The sequence below is a fragment of the Lynx canadensis genome, chromosome F1, assembly GCF_007474595.2.
Source record: "Lynx canadensis isolate LIC74 chromosome F1, mLynCan4.pri.v2, whole genome shotgun sequence".
Lineage (NCBI taxonomy): Eukaryota > Metazoa > Chordata > Mammalia > Carnivora > Felidae > Lynx > Lynx canadensis.
Window position 1 is genome coordinate 30707097 of NC_044319.2, and position 21586 is coordinate 30728682.

A 21586-nucleotide genomic window follows, 5' to 3' on the forward strand; every position below is an offset into this window, starting at 1 on the left:
TCGTCTGTATGCTTAATATAGTCTCAGTAAAAATCTCAATAAGATTCTTTTCGGAATTGACATCATCATTCAAATTCTTACTGAAAGAATAATTAGGTATGAATGGCAAAGAAAATGTGCATGAAAAGAAATGATGAGGAAGAGGCCCCGCCAGGTGTTAAAACCATTTGAAAAAGTAAGTATCAGTAAAATCATGTGCAATTGACAAAAGAACAAATGTACAAATCAATTTTTCATCATATTTTCTAACAGAATAGATATTCTGAGGCCACATTATACACAACAGCTTAATCTGTGATGAAGAAAGCATAATAAGTCAGTATGGAATGAAATTATTGTTTAAAAACTGTGATTATTTAGAAAAAAATAAATTTAAAGATTACTCCAGATCGTAATCAAAATAACTGGATATGGATAAACAGATGTAATTAGATTTAAAATACAAATCTATTCAAAATGAAACTAAAAGAAAATTAGAAGCACATAAAAAATGTTCAAAAACTTTAGTCATCAAGGAGATGCAAATTAAAACTACAATAAGCCACCACTGTATGTCCAATACAATGGCTAAATTTAAAAGACCGACAGTATCCGATGTTAGTAAGGATATGGAGCAGCTGGAACTCTCATACGTTGTTGGTGGGAATGTAAAATGGTGCAATCACTTTGGGAAACAGTCTGGCAGTTTCTTGTAAATCTAAACATACATCTATTCTATGACACAGCAATTCCACCCAAAAGTACTTCCCCAAGGGAAGTAAAAGCCTATGTCCACAAGAGGACAAGTACAAGAATGTTCTTGATGGCCCCAAACTGGACACAGCCCATGTGTCCATCAAGAGAGAAATGATAGACAAACTGTAACACAGACAAGTAATGAAATATTACTCTTAGCAACAAAAAGAAACTCCTGATACCCACCAGCAACAGATGAATTTTTAAAACATTATATTGAGTGAAAGAAACTTTACACAAAAGAGGTAGTCCTGTAAGAGTCCATTATATAAAGTTCTAAAATAGGTAAAAATAATCTGATGAAAAAACTAAAAAACCGTGGCTGCCTCTCAGGTAAAGTGGGAGTGAGAGTCTACTGGGAAGGGATGCTATGGAAATTTCTGGGATGATGTTAATTTCTATTTACATATATTTAAAAGCTTTATTTAAATATAATTCCTATTGCATACAATTCACCCATTTAAAGTGTACAATCCAATGGTTTTTAGTGTATTCATGTATCTGTGTAACTATCAGCTTCAAAAACAAAACATACCCTTTAAACTTATAAATCTTGATAGGTTTATGCATTTGTCATTTGTCAAAATTCAAGGAATGACCCTCTTACGATTTGTGCGTTTCACTGTAAATACATAATATATATGAACTTTATGGTTTATGGGGTGGGTGGGTGGGGGGAGTGGGTGAGATAGGTGTAGGGCATCAGGAGTGTTCATGAGTTGTGTTGATGAGTTCTGAGTAAGGTATGGAACCGTTGGGTCACTATATTGTGAAACTAATACAGCACTGAAATTAAAATTTAAAATTTTAAAAACCTTTTTTATTAAAAGAAAATCGGAAATAATTTTCAAATTTCTGTATGGAAAAGCTGTTTTCTTCAGAAAGGAAAATGTTGATAGATTGATTACTTTAAATTTAAACACCTTTGTATGTCAAAAAATATAGAAACATAACCAACATTAAGTGCAAATATCAAGCCAGAGGATGATTATTATTTAAAATATTAGACAAGGAGGTCTTTGTCTGTATATTTGATATATGTGGAAACATTCTAAGTCATTGTATTAAGGTACCAGCCAATATGTGTGGGCAAAAGCTCTGACTAGAAAATTCATAAATAGGAAATAACACTTGTTAACAACATGGGGAAATTTCTTTATGTTTACAGAAACTTAAATGAAAATTACATATATCAAAGACCCTTGAATTTATATACTCTGATGTATTTTCCTTTGAGAAATATATTTATTCTCCTTGAGAAGACATATTTAAAGTAAAAGTGGGGGGCTCCTGGGGTAGCTCAATTGGCTGAGCGTCCAACTTCAGCTCAGGTCATGATCTCACAGCTCATGAGCTCTAGCCCCACGTCAGGCTCTGTACTGGCAGCTTGGAGCCAGGAGCCTACTTCTGATTATGTCCTCCCTCTCTGCCCCTCCCCTACTTGTTCTCTCTCTCTCTCTCTCTTTCTCGCAAAAATAATAACATTAAAGAAAATTTTATAAAGTAAAAGGAATAGCTATGCACAGAGATGTAAGTATAAGAATGTTTATTGTACCACTACTTGTAATGACAGGTCAGATATTACCCAAATGTTTAACATAGAATATTAATTAAATAAATTATAGTGTCAAGATAATAAATTAACTTAGGACTCTTGTATAACCATTAAAAATGATATTGTAGAAAAATACTTAATGATGTGGGAAGACATTTACATCCAGAGCTTAAAAAAAGAAAAAAAGCCCCAAGCTTCCTTGATCCTTCCCCAAACCCATTCTCCTATATCCCCACTGTGGACACAGAGACATTTAGCTTCTGTCAACTTTCTCTCCCTTCTCTTTTTCCCACATCCCTTTGGAAGCTGTTTCTGTCTTTCACTTCTGGTGAGGAGGAGATAGACTGGCATTAAGATTGGGAAAGGAAATAAAACTCTTAAAAAAAAAAAAACCCAGGAAACGTATGAAATACTGCTTCATTAACTATTTTTTTTTATTTGGGAAAAACCATATGTGCACATCATTAAACATTGGAATAATAAAAAAAAATGCATATAATGGAAAGTCTCTATCAGTCCTAGGTGCCTTAATCAGTTTTTCTTAGATATATATTTTTTGGAAAGACATTTTCCATAAGCACCAAACAAAACACAAGAAAACAAAGAAAGAGGAAAGAAGGAAGAGAGGGAAGGAAAGATTGAAGGAGAGAGAAAAGAGAGAGAAGAAGGGAAAGAAATCAAGACAGGGACAATATGGGAGAAAATTAGAATAAGCTTTTTCTCTGAGGGGTTTAAAGAGACAAAATTTATTTGCGAATATATGTTAAACATTTGGATCTCAAATGTTCGGCAACCTGCTTCTAACTTAATAATACCTAAAGGGGGGCACCTGGGTGGCTCAGTCGGTTAAGCGTCCGACTTCGGCTCAGAGCATGATCTTGCAGTTCGTGAGTTCGAGCCCCACATGGAGCTGGCTGCTGTCAGAGTGGGGCCCACTTTGGATCCTTTGTCTCTGTCTCTGTCCCTCTCTCTCTCTGCAACCCCCACCCCACTTGCATGTGTTCTCTCTCCCAAAAACCAATAAGCATTAAAAAAAGAAATAAACTTAAAAAAAAATACTATTAAACAAATATATTTATGAATACTTCTAAAACAAATCAGGATCGAAAGTGAGGAGCTTTTTTACTTGAGATGTCTTAGGGAACAGTGAGCCGGTCATTCAAACCCAAATTAGGGTTCCTGGCCTGACACACATCTGTGTACCTGCAGGAACAAGGGAGTAGGGGCTGTGAAATCAGGACTGCCCCGGGCCCTGGACACGCAGCTCTGATATAAAGAGACTAGTGGAGGTTCGGAACCTTAGAGATGCCCCAGCCCGGACGTACCCCACTGGAGAGTGTGTCTAGGGCAGAAGCACCCAATGACAGCCACTGGGAGCGTATGCATTTTCTACCCTGGCGTCGTCCTCAGGCGCCCGGGATGGAACCACAGATCCCTGTTCTTTTTGACAACCACTTTGGACTGATTAGCCATGAATGTACTGGCTTATATTTACTGCTGACAATACTGTATTAATGAGTGGGGAGAGGACAGACCTGTCAGTCCAGGTAGTCTACCAAAAACACAGCTGGGCGTCTCAGCCGAGAGCAGGCTTAGGGCTCACGGTGTGTATCTTCTCAGGGGATCCCCTTTTTTCCACCGTGCAAATGTAGAACATTCAAAAGGGTATGTTCTCAAGGGAGGAGATTTAATTAATTTTTACTGCTTCATCAAAGACATTCCTAAGTGAATAGGAATAGTTTTGTGTATGATGAAGCTTAAAAATAAACAATTTATTTATGAACAGTTTATTTATAAGTGACCTTATAATTAGTCCAGGGCTTTTTCTTATATATATATATATATATATATATATATATATTTTTTTTTTTTTAAATGTTATTGACCACTCACCATGTACATAACTCCTTGCCAGAAGCTTGAAGAAAGTTCATACAGTGAGAAGGAAGGCTGGGGGAAGAAAGCAAAATGGGAACAAGAAGGGAAGGAAGGAGTTAACTTAGGGATAGAAGGAAAGAAGGAGACAAAGGCAGAGAAGCCAAAGCAGGAATGGAAAGAACAAGAGAGCAGTCATCTGTCGCAGATGTCATAAAAAGCTAGAGCTGCCCTTGTAAGCCCTCATCAAAATTCAGAAATATGTCCTCACGTACAAAATCAAGTGGTTGTTTTTCCCATCAGAAAAAAAAGGGCAGAGTAAATTTTTTATAATTTCTACTTTCTTTTATACCTTTACACACAGGTATCTGAGAGCGGAACTGATTTTTTTTTTTTTAAGGGCTTTTCCAGTCCAACTACTTCTCTTTCACCAGCCGTCACAGAGCCCAGACACTGAGTTGACTTTATTGTTATTGCAGCTCAAGTGATGACTGCAGTTCAAGAATCAGCAGGTGAAATGAAGCCTGACGGTCTCTGATTTACCTCCAACATATAAGCAAATTAAATTACTGTCATGTTTTTAAATGAGCTTTCTCTAAAAGAGTTTCTGAGTGTTCCATTTCATCTGATTTTAGCTGTTAGTCCCCGAGGATGTGAGCAGTTAATTTTCCTTATTAGTGCCAGTGCCTCCAGTAGATGCATCTCCAAGTGTAGCCCCACTTTCTGAGCTCTCTGGCTTGGCACGGGAGAACTAAAGGCAAGAAGACCAACAAAACAGAAGAGCAGAGCTCTGATGCTCAAAGCTCTTATCTCACTCATTAATTCTTCAAGTACTTAGTGAGCACTTACTATGTGCAGGGCCCAAGTTAGACACTGTGAGTACAGTGATGGAGAGACACTACCCTTACCTTCCCTAAGGCCTAAGAGTCCTCCTTTGAGGTGGGCACAGCAGGTTCTGTTAATACTCCCATTAAGAGTCTGGGAAACAGGGGCGAGGGACAGAGACAGCTCGGGATTAGACTGAAGCCTAGCTCTTCTCTCCTGAGGTCTAAATACTTGGCTAACTGTACTCAATAGCTCTCAAACTTTTCTCTTCCTAGTTTAACAAAAGAAGGCATTTGCTGACCCCACAGCCCACCCCATGGGATTCCACTCCCCATCTTTACAACTGGGGAAATGATTTGTGTCTCTGTTCCTGCCTTAGAAGCAGCAGCACATTTCTTCACACAACTTTAGATTATTATTATAACACTGGTAATAAAATGGCTTTAAGAAATAATTTGCTGAAGTCTTTAAATGTATCTTTCCCTAGAGCTGGGTATATAAAAATTAAGACTATAGGCGTGCTGGGTAAGCTCAGTTGGTTAAGCATCCCACTTTGGCTCGGGTCATGATCTCAGCATTTGTGGGTTCAAACCCCATGTCAGGCCCTGTGCTGACAGCTCAGAGCCTGGAGCCTGCTTTGGATTCTGTGTCTCCCTCTCTCTCTCTGCCCCTCTCCCATTCATGCTCTGTCTCTCTCTGTCTCTCAAAAAATAAACGTCAAAAAAATAAGACTATAAAAAAGTTTTTTTCATACAAAGTGATCAGACCTCTAGGTATTCAGAGAGCGATGCTAGATCTGGATCGCTCCTTGGGGACCTCTGAATTCACCTGCCTTTCATGTCTGAATCCTTCCCAAAGAAGAGGAGCCCAGAGGGAAAGGTGGTTTTTCCTGACAGCATTTTCTTATTCTTTCGCTCATTTCAGCTGTTAGCAGCAGCTGGTTTTTTTCAGTGCGCTGAAACACCCGCTGCCTTGTAAACATACTCTCTAATACCGTGCATTACTCATAGTTTGAAAAATCACTTTGACTCCTGAAACATAATTATGTTAATGTCAGATGAGTCAGCAGGAGGACGGCATGCTGCTGTGTGGTAGCCCGTGCCTCCTGCCAGCTCTCAACCCCAGCGCCTGGGGCTTCAAAAAAAAAAAAAAAAATCAAAAGAAGAGAAACCCCCTTTTGGTGGGAGGGAAGAGAACTTCTACTCATGGCTCAAGAAAGGGCTTCAAAGGAGTGATCAATTTCATTTTCGCCACAGCGTGAAAGGGAAAGGGAAAGCCGAAGTAGAATCGCTAACCCTAGGTTAATCCGTTTACGTGAAGAATAAACAGGAATTTGCAGAGTTTCTCTAGAGGATCTGTGATTTTTCCCTAGGAGATAAGTTGAGACAGCTCACTCTGATCAATATACAGTCGTGATTCGTTATTCCCAGGGTTCCTCTCTGAGGTATTTTCACGCTCATGGGAGGTGATGCTGAGCTGGGAGGTGCAGGACTATTAGCCTCACACATGCGTAGGAAATGGGAGGCTGCTCCTTTGCGTGGGGATTCCAGACCCTTGCTGGGCTCCCCACGACCCTCGCTTTGGCTCTCTGCCCACTTGGGCAGCACGACTCCTTAGACAAGAATTTGTAGCCACTTTCTTGGGTCGTTTTCAGCATCACTTACAACCTCTCAGTGGGTTCCCCTCCCCTAGCTGCTGGGAAATGAAGAGGAACTGCGCAGGACAGGGTTGGAAGTTTTCATGGCTGACCACAACCCCTACCTCCTCAGGCTCCTAGCCTTGGTCCAACTTGCCAGGAACCTCAGCTGTGCCCTTCTCAGCCAGCCTCACACCCTACCCCCCTTGCCCTGGTGAATTCAGAGCATCATCCAAAAAGGCTTCCAGGTTTATTACTGCACCCATGTCTCATAATAACCCATATTTCATAGATGGGAAAACTGAGGTTCAGAGAAGGGGTGTCCTTGTGCAAGGTCACACAGTGAATGGCAGAGTCAGACGCTCTACTCTGCCAACAACAGAACAGCGAATCCACACTTCGAGGATGAAGAGTGTGTCAGTTAGGGTTGGAAGGACCTCAAGAGCACATATTTTTACAGACGAGACAAGTAACCAAAATCTAGAGAGAAGCAATGATTTTCCCAAAGCCACCCAGCTCAAAAAGTGGCAGAACCCACTGCCAAACAGGGTCTCCTAACCCCCCGCCCAAGAGCTTTTCCTCTCTAACCTCCTTACTTCCTCATTCTGGACTTATTCCAGTTTAGACACAGAAAGAGCCTGCTCTCCCCAGTTAAGCTATGCAGCCGACACACTGGACACAAAGCATTCTATCCCCAGAGCACGAGACCCCACGAGAGCTAGAGATGTCGAGGAGGAGAATACCCAGGAAGGAAGGGGTTAACCCTGTCCTGCAGCTTTCCATGATGATATGGCTAATCAATATCCCAGATTAACTACAGCACCGATCAGTGGTATCTTCAAACTGTGGCTTCCTCCAGGCTCATTTCAAAGGCTGGGAGGACATCATTGCTCAATTGGGGGCGGGGTGTGCTGACCCGGGCCCCACCGTTGTCATGTATCCTGTGAGAGGAAAAAACCCCTAATCCAACCTAGAGACTCTGCAGCCCCTAACTCCAGGCCTTTTCAACCCCCCTCCCTGGGACGCCTTCTTGGGGTACCACTAGACATGTACCTGGCTCATAGAACTTCCGGTTTTCCCACCCTTCCACAGGGTGGCACCGTCCCCCGGCCACGGTGGGTGCTCTCCCAGCTAAGGGCTTCCTGACCACACGCCTTTGTCCCATGACATTTTCCCCACTTGGCCCCAGAGACAAAGAAAAGTCAAGACTCACATTTTGGGGTGAAGTGCCAAAAATCCTGAGGAAACTGTGGTGCATCCTATTTAGAGGAGGGTTTCCCCTTGTCATGTCTTCCCAGCTGGTTCTATCCAATTTATCCTGGAGGTATGGTTGAGGGACAAAAGCTAACCCCGCCCCTGTCCCCCAAAGCATCAACAGCTGTTACTATTGAGTGGCCATATGATGTCACATCATAGGTGACTAACCCACCGAGGCTTCCCTGCGAGCCATCATCTAAATATGACCGCCTTCCATCACCCTGACCTTTTCACAGGAGAAAGCTGAGTGGGGCTTGATAGTGCCTCCCGGGGCTCAAGTTCATGGCTGACCTTCTGTGGCCAGCATCTCTGACTGAGCATGTGAGAACACACACGCCCACCCCCACATGCTGATTCCCTTCCTGGCAGAAGGTCACTTTCGACCAAGGCATTTTCCACTGGCCTGATTTTGAAATTAGTAGCCACTGGAATGTTTAATAATCACAGCTATTAGGGAGGAGGTGAGGGGGGCATCCTGTATATAATTACCCTGGCGTATATCCCAGGTGCTGGGTTAGAAACTTTACATATAGTTTTTTAATGCGATACTCAGAATGCTCTGAGGAAGACAGTACCGTCCTGTGGACTCAGAGAAACCGAGATCAGAGGAGTTAAGTAACTTTCCTAAAGTTACAGAGCTGGTAGTCATGGTGGGGCTCAGATTCCAGCCCAAGTCTCCAACTCCACAATGCAGCAAACTCTGCATATGGAAAGATGTAATCACCTCACCTGAATTTTTTTAAATAGACTTCATTTTGTAAAGCAGCTATAGGTTCACAGAAAAATTGAGCAGAAACTAGAGTTTTCCCATAGACCCCCCCCACCCCCACACTTGTACAGCCTCCCCCACTGTCAACATCCCTCACCAGGGTTGTACATTGTTATAGTTGATAAACGTACATTGATGTATCATTATTACCCAAGGTCCATAGTTTACAATATGGTTCACTCTTGGTGCCGAGAACCCTATGGGTGTGGACAAATGTATAATGACATGGATCTATCATTATAATATCAGGTATTCTTTCTGCTAAAAAACCTCTGTGCTCGCCTATTCATCCCTCCCCCTGATTCCCTGATCACCATGGATCTTTATACTGTCTCCATAGTTTTACCTTTTCCAGAATGTCATATAGGTGGAATCATACAGTATGTACCCTTTTTTTATCGGTTTCTTCCTGAGGAAACTTTGGAGCATCCTATTTAGAGGAGGTTTTCTCTTGTCAGGTCTTCCTGGCTGGTTCCATCCAATTTATCCTGGAGATATGGTTGGTGGACAAAAGCTGACCCCGCCATGACTTTTCGTAGCTTGATGGCTTTTTTTTTTTTTTTTTTTTTTTTAAGCACTGAAGAATATTCCATTGTCTCAATGTACCACAGTTTATTTGTTCCTTCACCTACTGAATCACCTGGCTCTGAAATCTTTATTCCAGTGTGGTTCACTGGTCTTCTTCTTCTGGACCCCATCCCTGCCTCCTCAGTCTTGCCACCTACACAGCCCCTGCCTGGGGCAGGGGTGGGGGCTGGAGGGGTGAGTCTTGGGCATCCCTGGTCTATGAATCATTTCAGCAACCTGGAAACCAGCTATCCCTCTAGGACACGCTCTGGGTCGATCTGGAGATCTCTCACATGCACACGTGCCAGAAAATCAGAACATCCCCTTTTCCCTCCATGTCACTTACACTCATGTTTGCCCCCCCGGTCCCCAACATGGTCATTGTTGGTATGTCCCACCAGTTACCACAGGGGTTTCTCTTTTTTTATTCCACCCGTTCATCCATCCACCCAACAAATATTTATTGAGCACCTACTATCTATTGGTCCTAGATGGCCAATCCACAGAGGACACTGAATGTATTTACATAAGTTTGCATACAGAGTTACACCCACCATGGCACTTCCCATTCCATTAGGAAATACTATTTGTTGGGGGTGTGTGTGCAAGGAGATAAAGACAAACACATAGCGAGTGACTGAAAATAGGACTGTGAGACCATGTGAGTTAATTATTATCTCAAATTATAATGTCATATTTATTACATGTAAAATTGTATTGTAATTATTATATATTTTTTAGTGTTATTTTTTTTAATTTTTTTTCAACGCTTATTTATTTTGGGACAGAGAGAGACAGAGCATGAACGGGGAGGGGCAGAGAGAGAGGGAGACACAGAATCGGAAACAGGCTCCAGGTTCTGAGCCATCAGCCCAGCCTGACATAGGGCTCGAACTCACGGACCGCGAGATAGCGACCTGAGCTGAAGTCGGACGCTTAACCGACTGCGCCACCCAGGCGCCCCTACTGTTCTTTTTTTAAAAAGCCTCTTATATAGCGCTTTCATAGTAAACCTACACGTCGCCTGACAAGGGTGTACAGGTTGAAATACAAGAAAATTTCGGATAAATTCCTGGAGGGCAGATCTCTAACAAGGTATTAAAGTGGAGTTAGGAAGAACCAGAGTGCATTCCTAACCAGTGAGAATGATGTCATGAAGGCTAAGGGCCATAATCCATCCCAAGCCATTTTAGTGGCTCCATCACAGGCAGGCGCTCAAGTGCGACACAGTTCTGGGCTGACCCGGCGGGCCACTGCTAAGCAGTTACCATGGATCTGCATTCACCCAGGGACCACTGAGCTTCCATGATGCTGGGAGCCGGCTGCATGGCTCCTCGCCGACCCCTTCCACCCTGTCAGGGAAGCAGCCGTGTGTAATGTCCCACATCTTGCCCCCAACAAAAGGAAAACTTTACTGTGTGTCATCCAGTGAGTCACCAGCACGGGTGGGAACAGACCCAGGATTCCTGCTCCTTTCTTTGCTGGAGCTGTTTGCTGGAGATGACAATCCTTTCACATTAGTGGCCAGTTACGTTTATGGTTCCTAATGACATTTTAATGGGGCTTATGGGATAGGAAAATGATGGGAAGTGAAGGCTGGGAGATAAAAAATCAAAACCTGAAATGAAACACAAGAACCTGATTACTGAACGTTTAAAAATGGCAGTCCAACTCATCAGGTCATTCCATTGGGAAATGGTGCCTAGGTCTGAGGAGGAATAACCCCCCTCGTCTATCTTGAGGTTGGATGAGGGAGACAAGGAAAGGAAGGAGGGAATAGCCAGGGATCCTCAGGAACTGTGTTCTCCAGTTCTCCCCTCTGATTTCATCTCTATATTTACTTCATTTGTATTCCCTTCCATCACATATGTGACATGTCACAGTTTATCATGCAGCTTAACACCCATCGTCCCAATGGGGACTTGTAACAGAGCCGTGAGCCACGGGAAGAGCAGTAGGTACAGACAGGTCAGCTGACTAGGACCCTCTACCTGACAGGCCATGCAAGCCCGAGTAGGTCACCTCACCTGGACCTTAGTTGCCTTAGTTCTAGAACAAGGGCTGAACTGGTTGGCCTGAAGGTCCCCTGCCACTCTAAGCTTCCATGTCTGTGTGTCCAGCCCCACAGAGGAAGAAGCCACTGCCTCCATAAACCCCTACCCCCCTCTAGCTAAGGCTGCCCATGGTTTCCTCCATCTCCTGCTGAGGCTGCGGTGAAAGCACACACAAGGTGTTTGGTCACAGGCTCCAGAAAACCTGGCAAAACAGAAAGAGAGCAGTGGACAGGGACTCCAGCAGGATGACACAGAGGACAGGAGCAGGGGACACACAGAGAAGAGCTTTGTGGTGGCTGGAGACTGGGTGCCAGGGAAGAGGGGTCAGCTCGGAGAGCGAGCAGCAGGGAGGAAGGTGCTTCTGCTAGACCTGGCGCGTGAACTCTGAAGATGTGGGTGCGAGTAGGGACTCACCAAGGACCAGCAGTGATTGTCAGGAGATAACAGCGACAGCAGCTCACCCACTTGCCTCTATCTCCAGGACACAGGCACCATCGTTTGGCTCCAAACTTTGAGAAGCTGCCGTCTCTAATTTGTTTTGGGCACAACGTTTCGTTCTCGTAGGAAATTTTCTGTTGCTTTCTAGGGAGGGGATCGTGGGAGGAGAAACGAGGTATTTCTTCTGCACTGGGCGTGCCAGGCGAGGACGCTTTGATTAAGCGGGATGGGCTGTCTAGTTTCAGGAGAGGACTCACAGAGTCAAGGGTAGGCCTGGTAGGGCTGGGGCTAGAGTGCGGTGAGTGAGGTGCTTTGGGGGCAACCCTCAAAGGGGCACTCGCCCTCGGGGTCCTGCAAGGGCAGGATGAGCACCTGAGCGGGAGTGCCTCCTCACTGCCTTAGCCTTGGGGCCTGGCCTTCTCTGGGGATCTTCTAGCATGCAGCGGGTTACTCGTTCAGAGGCGCTGGGCTTGCGTTATGAGGGCAAAGTGGTTCTGGGGGACTCAACATACAAAATAAGACGCATTTCACGCCTCACCTTTGTCACCAAAACATGGACTTGGGGGTCCAAGCGACCTGGAGTGGTTTCCAGCTTGCCATTCTTCAGCTGTGAAACATACTGACTCTTGCCCTGCCTCCACTTCCTTCCTCCTCAATGTCAGAATGGGGACAATAGCCCCTACCTCGGAGAGGAGGTATGAGGATTGAAGGAGGGGGCCAAGGAGGATAATGAAAATACCTGCCTCATGGGAAACCTCAGCATAGCAAACCTCCCTGGGAGGCTGTGATAGTGTTGAATGACCAAGTGCTGTACAGGGTTCTTGTCCCAGAAGCTTCCACGGCAACAGTAGCGTCGGAGGACGGTTTGGAGATCGGTCCACCAATTTCACACCCAGAGGTTAATAACATGTTACAGGCCACGTGACCAACAAAGGTTTGGACGCAGTCGAAAACAGTGATAAATGGGCCAACCTGGCCCAACTGATGGATTATTAAATAAACACTCAAACCACAGCTTTTCTCTGCCAGCAGGCATAGAAGACTATGAGGAGGGATTGTAAGTGAAGGGGTTGGCAGTCGAGGGCCATGGAAAACTCCCTGACCTTTGGGTCAAGATCAGATTCTGACTAATCAAGGAGGACTTCCAGGAGGAGGTTCTGGGGCTTCCAGCAGCTTTAACGAGGCTCAGTTGCACTCCTTTTTTTTCATCACCATCTCAACAGCCAACACTTCTCAGTGCAAAGGGCTAGAAGATGGGCTCTGACCCCACGGTTGGGTGAGTGGAGTCATCGCCCCAGATCTTTCACGATCCGACGCCTGGTCCCTTTAAGGCATCGAAACTCAGTGAACGTTCTACGGGAGCCTCGCGGCCTCCGCGAGGCGCGCTGACGTCACCCTTCGGGGAAACGGCTGACGTCACCGCGTCCTCGGCGAGTGGGGGCGGGGCCGTGACTCACCCGGGCCGCGCCCCCCGCGCGGCGGAGCGCACGTGAGCGCGCGCCGCGCCGGTTTCTAAGTTTAGCTCGGCGGTTTCGGTGGGGTCGGGCGAGGTAAAAGCGGCCGAGGGGAGTAGGTGGGCTGGGGGGGCGGCTCTCTCCGTCCCTGCTCGCCCCGCCGGAGGGCCTCCTGGAAGCCGAGGGTCCGGCCGGAGGGTGGAGCGCGGGCGCCCCCGCGGCGCAGCGCTCCGAGGGTCTCCCGCGTGCAAGCCCGGCCCCGCGCTCGCCCAGCCTCCGAGCAGGCGCTCAGTGAACGAGCCCCTGTTTCCGTCTGTTCGGCGACTCGGGACTTCCCGGAGAGTCCAGGGTTCTGGAACGTTCTCCCAGGGTGCGGTGTGGGCTGAGGTCCGAACAGGCGCGGGGCCCGAGCCGTCGGGGCCCAGTTCTCAGTGGCCATGTGGCGCCATCGCTCAGCGTTTCCGAACTCGGGGGGCCCCCGGGCATGGCCGGTGTCACCATCAGCGCGTGTTGGGGGGGGCTTCCCGGGACACCCCCTTCCGAATTCGGCTTGGCGGTGGGAGGGACTGTGCCCTACGTGGTGTGAGGGGCTGTGGCCGTTCTAGGGTCAGCCCAGCCACAGGGGCCTGAAGGTCACCGGATGAGGAGCCAGAGCTGATGCCACAAAACCGTAGGCTCCCGTCCAGAGGAGCCGGGGGGCATGAGCCAGGGGCGTACCAAGGTGACCTTCAGGAAACATTAAATCCTCGTTTTAAAGAAAGTAGCCCCAGACACCTTGGGAAACCGACACTCCCCCGTTCTCGTGGGGGGGAGGGAAAAGTCGTGGAAAGATGCTCTGTCAGCGTAAAGTGAACTGCGATTTTGACTTTGCAGAGCGGTGGGCCACGTCACAGTGAGCTGCATTCCGTTGTTGGTGTGGCATCCTCGGGTTTCACAGGGTTTGTCTCCGTAGGCAGCTTCTAAAACAATGTTCATGAAGCTTTTGACCTTGTTAGATGGAGTGTCAGATACTACTGAAGTGTTAAATATAATGGCCAACTGAGAAAGTCATGTGATAAATGGAACGTTTTCTAACGGGTGGGCCGTTAAAAATTTATTATTTCAAGTTTTCGAAGGCCATTACCTTGAGTTTTTCGTATGTTCTTGTCTTAGAAATTGTGGAATCAAGGTAACTTTGTTGATGATGAGACCTGAATGAATGACAGAAACCCCTAACTCCAAACGTGTAAAGGTGGAGATTTTCAGATATACGTATGGAAACTGCAAGTGTTGAGGGCTTTATTCGCCTCCGGTGTCCATCTTAACACAGCTGAAAAAGGGCGGACAGTGTGGGATCTAACAGATCCATCCAGAAGTAGGCTTACTGTTTCGTATTGTTCATATAGCTGCAGAAGACTCTTTGTCCTAATATTGTACAGTTGCTACAACATTTTCCTCAATGTAATGCCTGTTTGGGGAGGGACTTAAGGGGAGCAGGTGTGAATGATGATGAATCACGTTCTCAAACTGAGCTAATTTCCCTTTGTGTAGGCTATTGTTCTGTGTGTATGTAATGTGTAGGGACCTTAACATAAAAGTTCTCACATTCAGAAATTAAGATTTTCAGTCCGGAAATTGAGTTTTTGCTTTTAAAAAGACTTACCCTTGGAACAGGCCACCTGCATCCTGTAGGCGGCCCGTTCGCATTTCTGTAAAGTCTTCCCTGCCCCCAAGATGTACCTGCTCTCTTTGAGCTACTACATCTGTTACTTATTGTTCGCTATACTGTCATTGTTTGCTTAAGTGTTTGTTTCTCCCACTAGACTAAGCTCTTGGGTCTATGGGCTGGTGCCTTTGTATCTTTGGCATCTAGAGCACTGTTAACGTATTTTCGGAGTATTTTGTTTCATTGAGTAAATGTGGGTTTCCCAAAGTAGATTGCACATTTTGCTAAGGGATTTTTTTTTTTTTTTTTTTTGGTATAGCTGAGGGGATTGAGCTGCAAACATATATAGTTGCTGTAGGGAACACAGTTTCCTTCTTTTCTAAGCCCACCCTAACTCACCCCCCACTCCCACCACTCCCATCACCCATGAGAAAGGAGCCAAAGAAAATAAAACCCTAAATTATGTTGGGATCTAAGTGATGGGTGTACCTTTAGATTGGGGATTGTAGAACTTTGTCCTGCTCTCGGGCCATAACTGTAATCCACACACTTGACATTAGTTAGGTCCTTGTCACAGGGGAGTTGACTAGTCTTCATTAAAAAAAAAAAAAAAAAAATTAGGAATTTCAGAATCTCTCTTCTTCTGTGGATTGTTAAGACTGGTTGCTAAATGGGAGTGTCTTACATTGAAATAGATTTATTTCTGTGCAATGATAACTTCGTGCCTACCCTGACAGATCATGACCTGGGCCGAAGTCTGCCACTTAACCAGCTGAGCCACCCAGGCTCCCCAGAAGGGCTACATTTTAATATCCATTGTTTAATTAAGTCAAGAAAGAGTAATGTGTATGTGGAAGATTTTTAACAAGGTTTTAATTAGGGTTTTAGAAAGTGGTTCAGCTAAATTTTCCCCACAAGGAGTTACACAAGTGTGATGAAAGGCAGAAAGTAACTTTCATGAAAACAGAAGAAAGAAAGCTAGAAGAAAAGACTAAGGGACACTTTGCTATTGGCTACATTCAGTTTTGACAATTCCTACTTCTTTTCACACCACCCTCCTCACCATTTTTAGGCACTGTTTGACCTGGATTTTTTTTCTCAAAATAGAGCTTTCTATAATATAATCATAATCATAATAATAGAAATAACTTCCATTTGTTGAGCACTATGTACCCTGTGCTCGATGCTATGGAATTATTTCAGTTAATTTCTCTGTGTGTGTGTGTGTGTGTGTGTGTGTGTATAATCTCAGAGATTTATTATAAAGAATTGGCTCACATGAGTACAAAGGTTGGCAAGTCCAAAGATCTGCAGGGTGACTTGGCAAGATGGAAACCCAGCAGAGCCAGTGATAATGGTTCCATTCCAGGTCAAAGGCAGGAAAAAGCTGATGTTCCAACGCCTTCAGGAAGGAAGAATTCCCTCTTAGGGGAGAGGGTCAGCCTTTTGTTTTTCTCAGGCCTTCAACTGACTGTATGAGGCCCACCAATGTTATGGAGGGCAACTACTTTACTTAGTCTACCAATGTAAATATTAATCTCATCCAAAAACACTCTCGCAGAAGCACCCAGAATAATGTTCGACCAAACATCTGACCACCCTGTGGCCCAATTTAATAAATTTGTTAACCATCATCCAGATCTATTTGATTTCCAAAGCTCATGCTCTTAATGTTAGTCACAATGTCTTCCTCCTACTCTAAGATTCACAAAGTAGCTTTACCCCTGGGCCTCCTTCCCCTCCTCATCTGGAAGGAATGTCTGTCACAGTTCATTCCACTCACACGTGATGAACACACCTAATTAGGGCAGGTGTTTAAATGCCAGTAACCAAGCTCAGGATCCCCTTCCCCAATAGCACATACAACATACAAGAAAGCCATTCCAGCTTTCTAATTATATTCCAAGCTTTCTGATTTTGTATTCACTTAACACTTTGAACTGATTCCCTCCACACAAGCACATCCTACCTGATTCCTTGTTCAGTTCCCTTCATGTCCTCTTTGAAGGGCACCAAGCCAGTGAGCCCATGACCTTCCCTTCTCTCTACTGACCAAACTTGCTATTGCTTACTCTTGACTCATTCCTGCTATCATTGTCACTGTCATCTTAATTTTTTCTTTTTTTTTACCTAGTTGGCGCTATTCTGTTACATCCTAGGGCACCTTCTATAGATATCATAGATGTCCTAATAACCACTCATTCTTCATTTTTTCACGAACAGCCTCAGAGCGTTTGTTCTTAGCAAATTAGTTGTCCTTTAATATCCAGAACGTGGCCATTCTCAGCGAAGTAATACTTTGAATTTTTATTCGTTTTTTTTTTGTTACATATTATTAAAGTTAAAAACATTAGAGAACACTAGAGATGGACAAAATCAGATTTTATTGATAGTCAAAAGATATGGTTGAGGCTGTGTAGCTTTTAAAACCAAAAATGTTGGGGCGCCTGGGTGGCTCAGTCGGTTAAGCGTCTGACTTCACCCGGGTCACGATCTCGCGGTCCGTGAGTTCGAGCCTCGCGTCGGGCTCTGGGCTGATGGCTCAGAGCCTGCAGCCTGCTTCCGATTCTGTGTCTCCCTCTTTCCTTGCCCTTCCACCATTCATGCTCTGTCTCTCTCTGTCTCAAAAATAAATAAACGTTAAAAAAAATTTTTTTTTTAAATAAAACCAAAAATGTTGAGATGGTATTGGGAGAGGACAGTTGTTAACAGATGTTACAGATACTAAGTTATCACTGAAGATATTTTCATTCTTCTAGAAGTTAATTTACCAAGTACAACTCACATAAAGGGCATTTTTATTACAGCCGCAAATTAAAAGACACTTGCCTTCCATATTAGGAAAAAATCAAGTGCATATTTTTTGGTTGATAAATGACATCTGCCACAATTATATGCATTGAATCAAAATGAAAAACTTCTGTTACACAGTACGTTTATTCCAGGGTTTGCAGGGCTGGGAATTACGTTAGTCCTCTTAATTTAAACTGACTTGGATTATCTGATAGAATAAAAACAGAGTATTAAAGTAGGGATCCTAAAAATCTAAGTTGAGAAGTTTGATTTGTAATTTGGTACTGTTTTTACAAGCTACATTCCAAAGATAGGCAAGTGACTTTGGTCTGTAAAACAATTATGAGGCTGGGTCTTTTGTAAATGGTTTCTTGGGTGCATTTTCATCTATTGAAACCTTAATAAAGAGGAGACATCACTTAATTACCCCATCCTGTGTTTTTAATAGTGTTGTTGTTGTCTTTCTAAACCCAGGTTTGTTGAAAACAATCCTGTCTTTGCCTTTGCATTTTTTTAGAAGCTGAGCTACAATTAGTTTTAGGACACAGTAGAATCTATCAAGTAATAAAGCTAGCTGGTGATTCTTTGTGCTTAACAAAGAATCTATTAGATGTAGAATTTCTAGCATATTCAGTAAGCATCATTTACGGTGATATTCTGGAAGTTTAAATCATTGAAATTTTTAACAGACTTAGATTATTTTGAGATTTTAAAAATATATATTGTCTTAGTGACATTATGGTTATGATAAAGGTTTCGCAATCCAAATCCTTAAAAAAAATCTCGTAACATTTTTCTTATATCCTATTTTAAATGTTGATATTATCATATTGATTAATATCCAATTAGATTATTAGTGTTATAAATAAATACAAAAAATTACTAGATTGGCTTCACTCCTGTAAATAAGATTTGTTTTATACCTAAATTGTAAACTATATTTTAAATTTTATTTTTAGCTGGTAGTTAAGGTTTCATGCTTGTTTTTTAAAATCAGGTTTGCTGAGGTAATTTACATGCCGTAAAATTCATTCTTTTAGGTGTAAAATTCTATGAATTCTGACACACACAGCTATATAAGTATTTCCACAATCAAGAGAGAACATTTCTACCACCCCAGAAAGTTCACTTGTGCCCCTTTTAGTTAATCTCTTATCCTGACAATGAAATTTTAAATAAAATTAATGAAATAAGACATTTAAAAACATGCCTGATACACTAGCCTTGGACCATTGTTGTAAACTAGATTATAACTTTAGTGGGAAAGCAAATGTAATTGAAACAAACCTCAGTTTTTTAATATATTACTCAAAAGTTATTGGGTAGAAGTGTTAAAACGAAGTGAAAGATTGATTTAAAATTTTTTTTAAATGTTTATTTATTTTTGAGAGAGAGAGACAGAGTGTGAGCAGGGGAGGGGCAGAGAGAGAGGGAGACACAGAATCCGAAGCAGGCTCCAGGCTCTGAGCTGTCAGCACAGAGCCCAATACAGGGCTCAAACCCATGAACTGTGAGATCATGACCTGAGCTGAAGTTGGATGCTCAACTGACTGAGCCACCCAGGCGCCTCTGATTTTATTGTTTTTTTCCATCTTCATGATGTATGTTTACCTTTCTTCGCCGTATGTCCATCTCAAATATCTTGGTATAAGTAAGTCCTTAAAGCATTTTCTTTTGCTAGCTTGTATTTTCGTCTTTTCAGTGAATATTAAAAATAGAATACTCTTCCTGTCCTTCTGAAATAAGTAAGTTAAGGGCAAGGACTATGTCATCTTCATTGTTTATTACCATCTCTTCCATACAGAAGAAGCCTAATATTGTTGAATGAAAGAACTTTTAAGTTGTTTCAAGCTGAGCAGAGAAGGGATTGGAGAATGACTTGGATTTTCTCAAACATTGAGAGTATTGGTAATGCTAGGTTAAAACTTAAAAGTCAGTTAAAAACCTAGGTTTTAGAGTTGGATCTAAATTTCTTTCATCCTTTTTTTAAATTTTTTTAAAGAATTTTTTTATGTTTACTTAGTTTTGAGAGAGAGAGAGAGAAACTGTGAGTGGGGGAGGGGCAGAGAGAGAGGGAGACACAATCCAAAGCAGGGTCCAGGCTCCTAGCTGTCAGCAGAGAGCCTGACAGGGGGCTCGAACCCACGAACTGTGAGATCATGACCTGAGCTAAAGTCAGATGCTTAACCGACTAAGCCACCCAGGCGCCCCTTTTTAATTTTTTAATGTTTATTTATTTTTGAGAGACAGAGACAGCATGAGTGGGGGAGGGTCAGAGAGAGAGAGAGAGAGACCCAGAATATGAGGCAGGCTCCAGGCTCTGAGCTGTTAACACAAAACCCGACGCAGGGCTCAAACCCATGAACCATGAGATCATGACCTGAGCCGAAGTGGGACACTCAACCGACTGAGCCACCCAGGCGCCCCTCTTTCATCCTATTTTTAATTGAAGTATAGTTGACATCCAATGTTACATTAGTTTCATCTCTGTAACTCACTAGTGAGTTAACAATTCTATACACTATCCTATGCTTACCACCATAACTGTAGTTACCATCTGTCACCATATAACATTATAACAACGTTATTGACTGCATTCCCTATGCTGTACTTTTCATCCCCTTGACTTACTTATTTTATAACTGGAAATGTTTATCTCTTAATTTCCTTCATTTATTTTGCCTTCCCCCTCCTCAACACCCGCCGCTCTGGCAACCACCTGTCTTTTTCTCTGTATGTAGGAGTCTGTTTCTAGGGTTTTTTTGTTTGTTTTTCTGCCTGCTTGCTTGTTCATTTATTTTGGTTTTTAGATACCACATACAAGTGCAATCATACGGTATTTGTCTTTCTCTGTCTATTTCATTTAGCATAATACCTCTAGTTCTATCTATGTTATCGCAATTGTCAAGATCTCATTCTTTTTATACCTGAGTAATATTTCTGTGTGTGTGTGCACATGTGTGTGCGTATGTATACATACAACATCTTCTTTATCCATTCATCTATCAGTAAGAATTTAGGTTGCTTCCATAACTTGGCTATTATAAATAATGCTGTAATAAACATAGGGATGCACATATCTTTTCAACTTAGTAGTTTCATTTTCTTTGGGTAAATATCTAGTAGAATTACTGAACTTTATGGTATTTCTGTTTTTATTTTTTGAGAAATCTTCATACTGTTTTCCATAGTGGTTGAAACAATTTACATTCTCACCAGTAGTGCATGAGGGTTCCCCTTTTTCCGCATCCTTGCCAACACTTGTTATTTCTTGTCCTTTTGATATTAGCTATTCTGACAGGCATAAGGTGGTGTCTCATTGTGGTTTTGATTTGAATTTCCCTGATTCTTAGTGATGCTGGGCATCTTTTCATGTGGACCTACATTTGAATACCGACCTTATCATTTATTTAGCTGTAAAACTTCAGGCAAATAAATTTCTATGAGCATCCGTTTGCGTACCTATAAGATCACAGTAAAAAAAGTAAAATGCATGTCCTATCAGAGCTGCTATCAGGAGGATTTCAGATTAAAGCACTTGGCAGTGTCTTGCTCATAGCCCAATTCTTTTGAGTTGAAATCTTAAAGAACGTATTTTAAATCCCAGAACACTGCTATCTAAGACAGAGGAGAGAATTCGGTTTTAGAACAAAGATGTAGGTGGCTGGATCTGACCTGTGGGCTCAAGAGGAATAATTACTCTCCCAACTTGTGTTTCCGTTAATTACACATTTTGATTTGGTGGATTTTTCTCAGAGAAAAGAAATAAGAGTGGCAATGGTGAAGAGAAAGGAAACAAGATGGGGAAATTGACAAGGGGAGAGATACCGACTGAAATAATGATGAATGAAAGAACAAACAGAGCATGGCACCAAAAACAGAGTTAGTAATATTATCCCATATAAGCTAGCTTGGTTCGTGGCATCTGTACTAAAAAAGAGAAAGGAGTAAGGAAGTTATATAAGCAACGGAAAAAATAGCTA

At 43.0% G+C, this 21586-nt stretch overlaps 1 long non-coding RNA gene across 3 annotated transcripts in view; it reads left to right on the forward strand.

Moving 5' to 3' along the window:
* The first annotated feature begins 13199 nt into the window (after positions 1-13199).
* Positions 13200-21586, forward strand: part of LOC115505381 — a 121255-nt gene continuing 112868 nt past the window's right edge. For all 3 annotated transcript variants that reach the window (XR_003966006.1, XR_003966005.1, XR_003966008.1), the window contains exon 1: positions 13200-13261. This is a non-coding gene — a long non-coding RNA (uncharacterized LOC115505381). The remainder of the gene's footprint in view (positions 13262-21586) is intronic.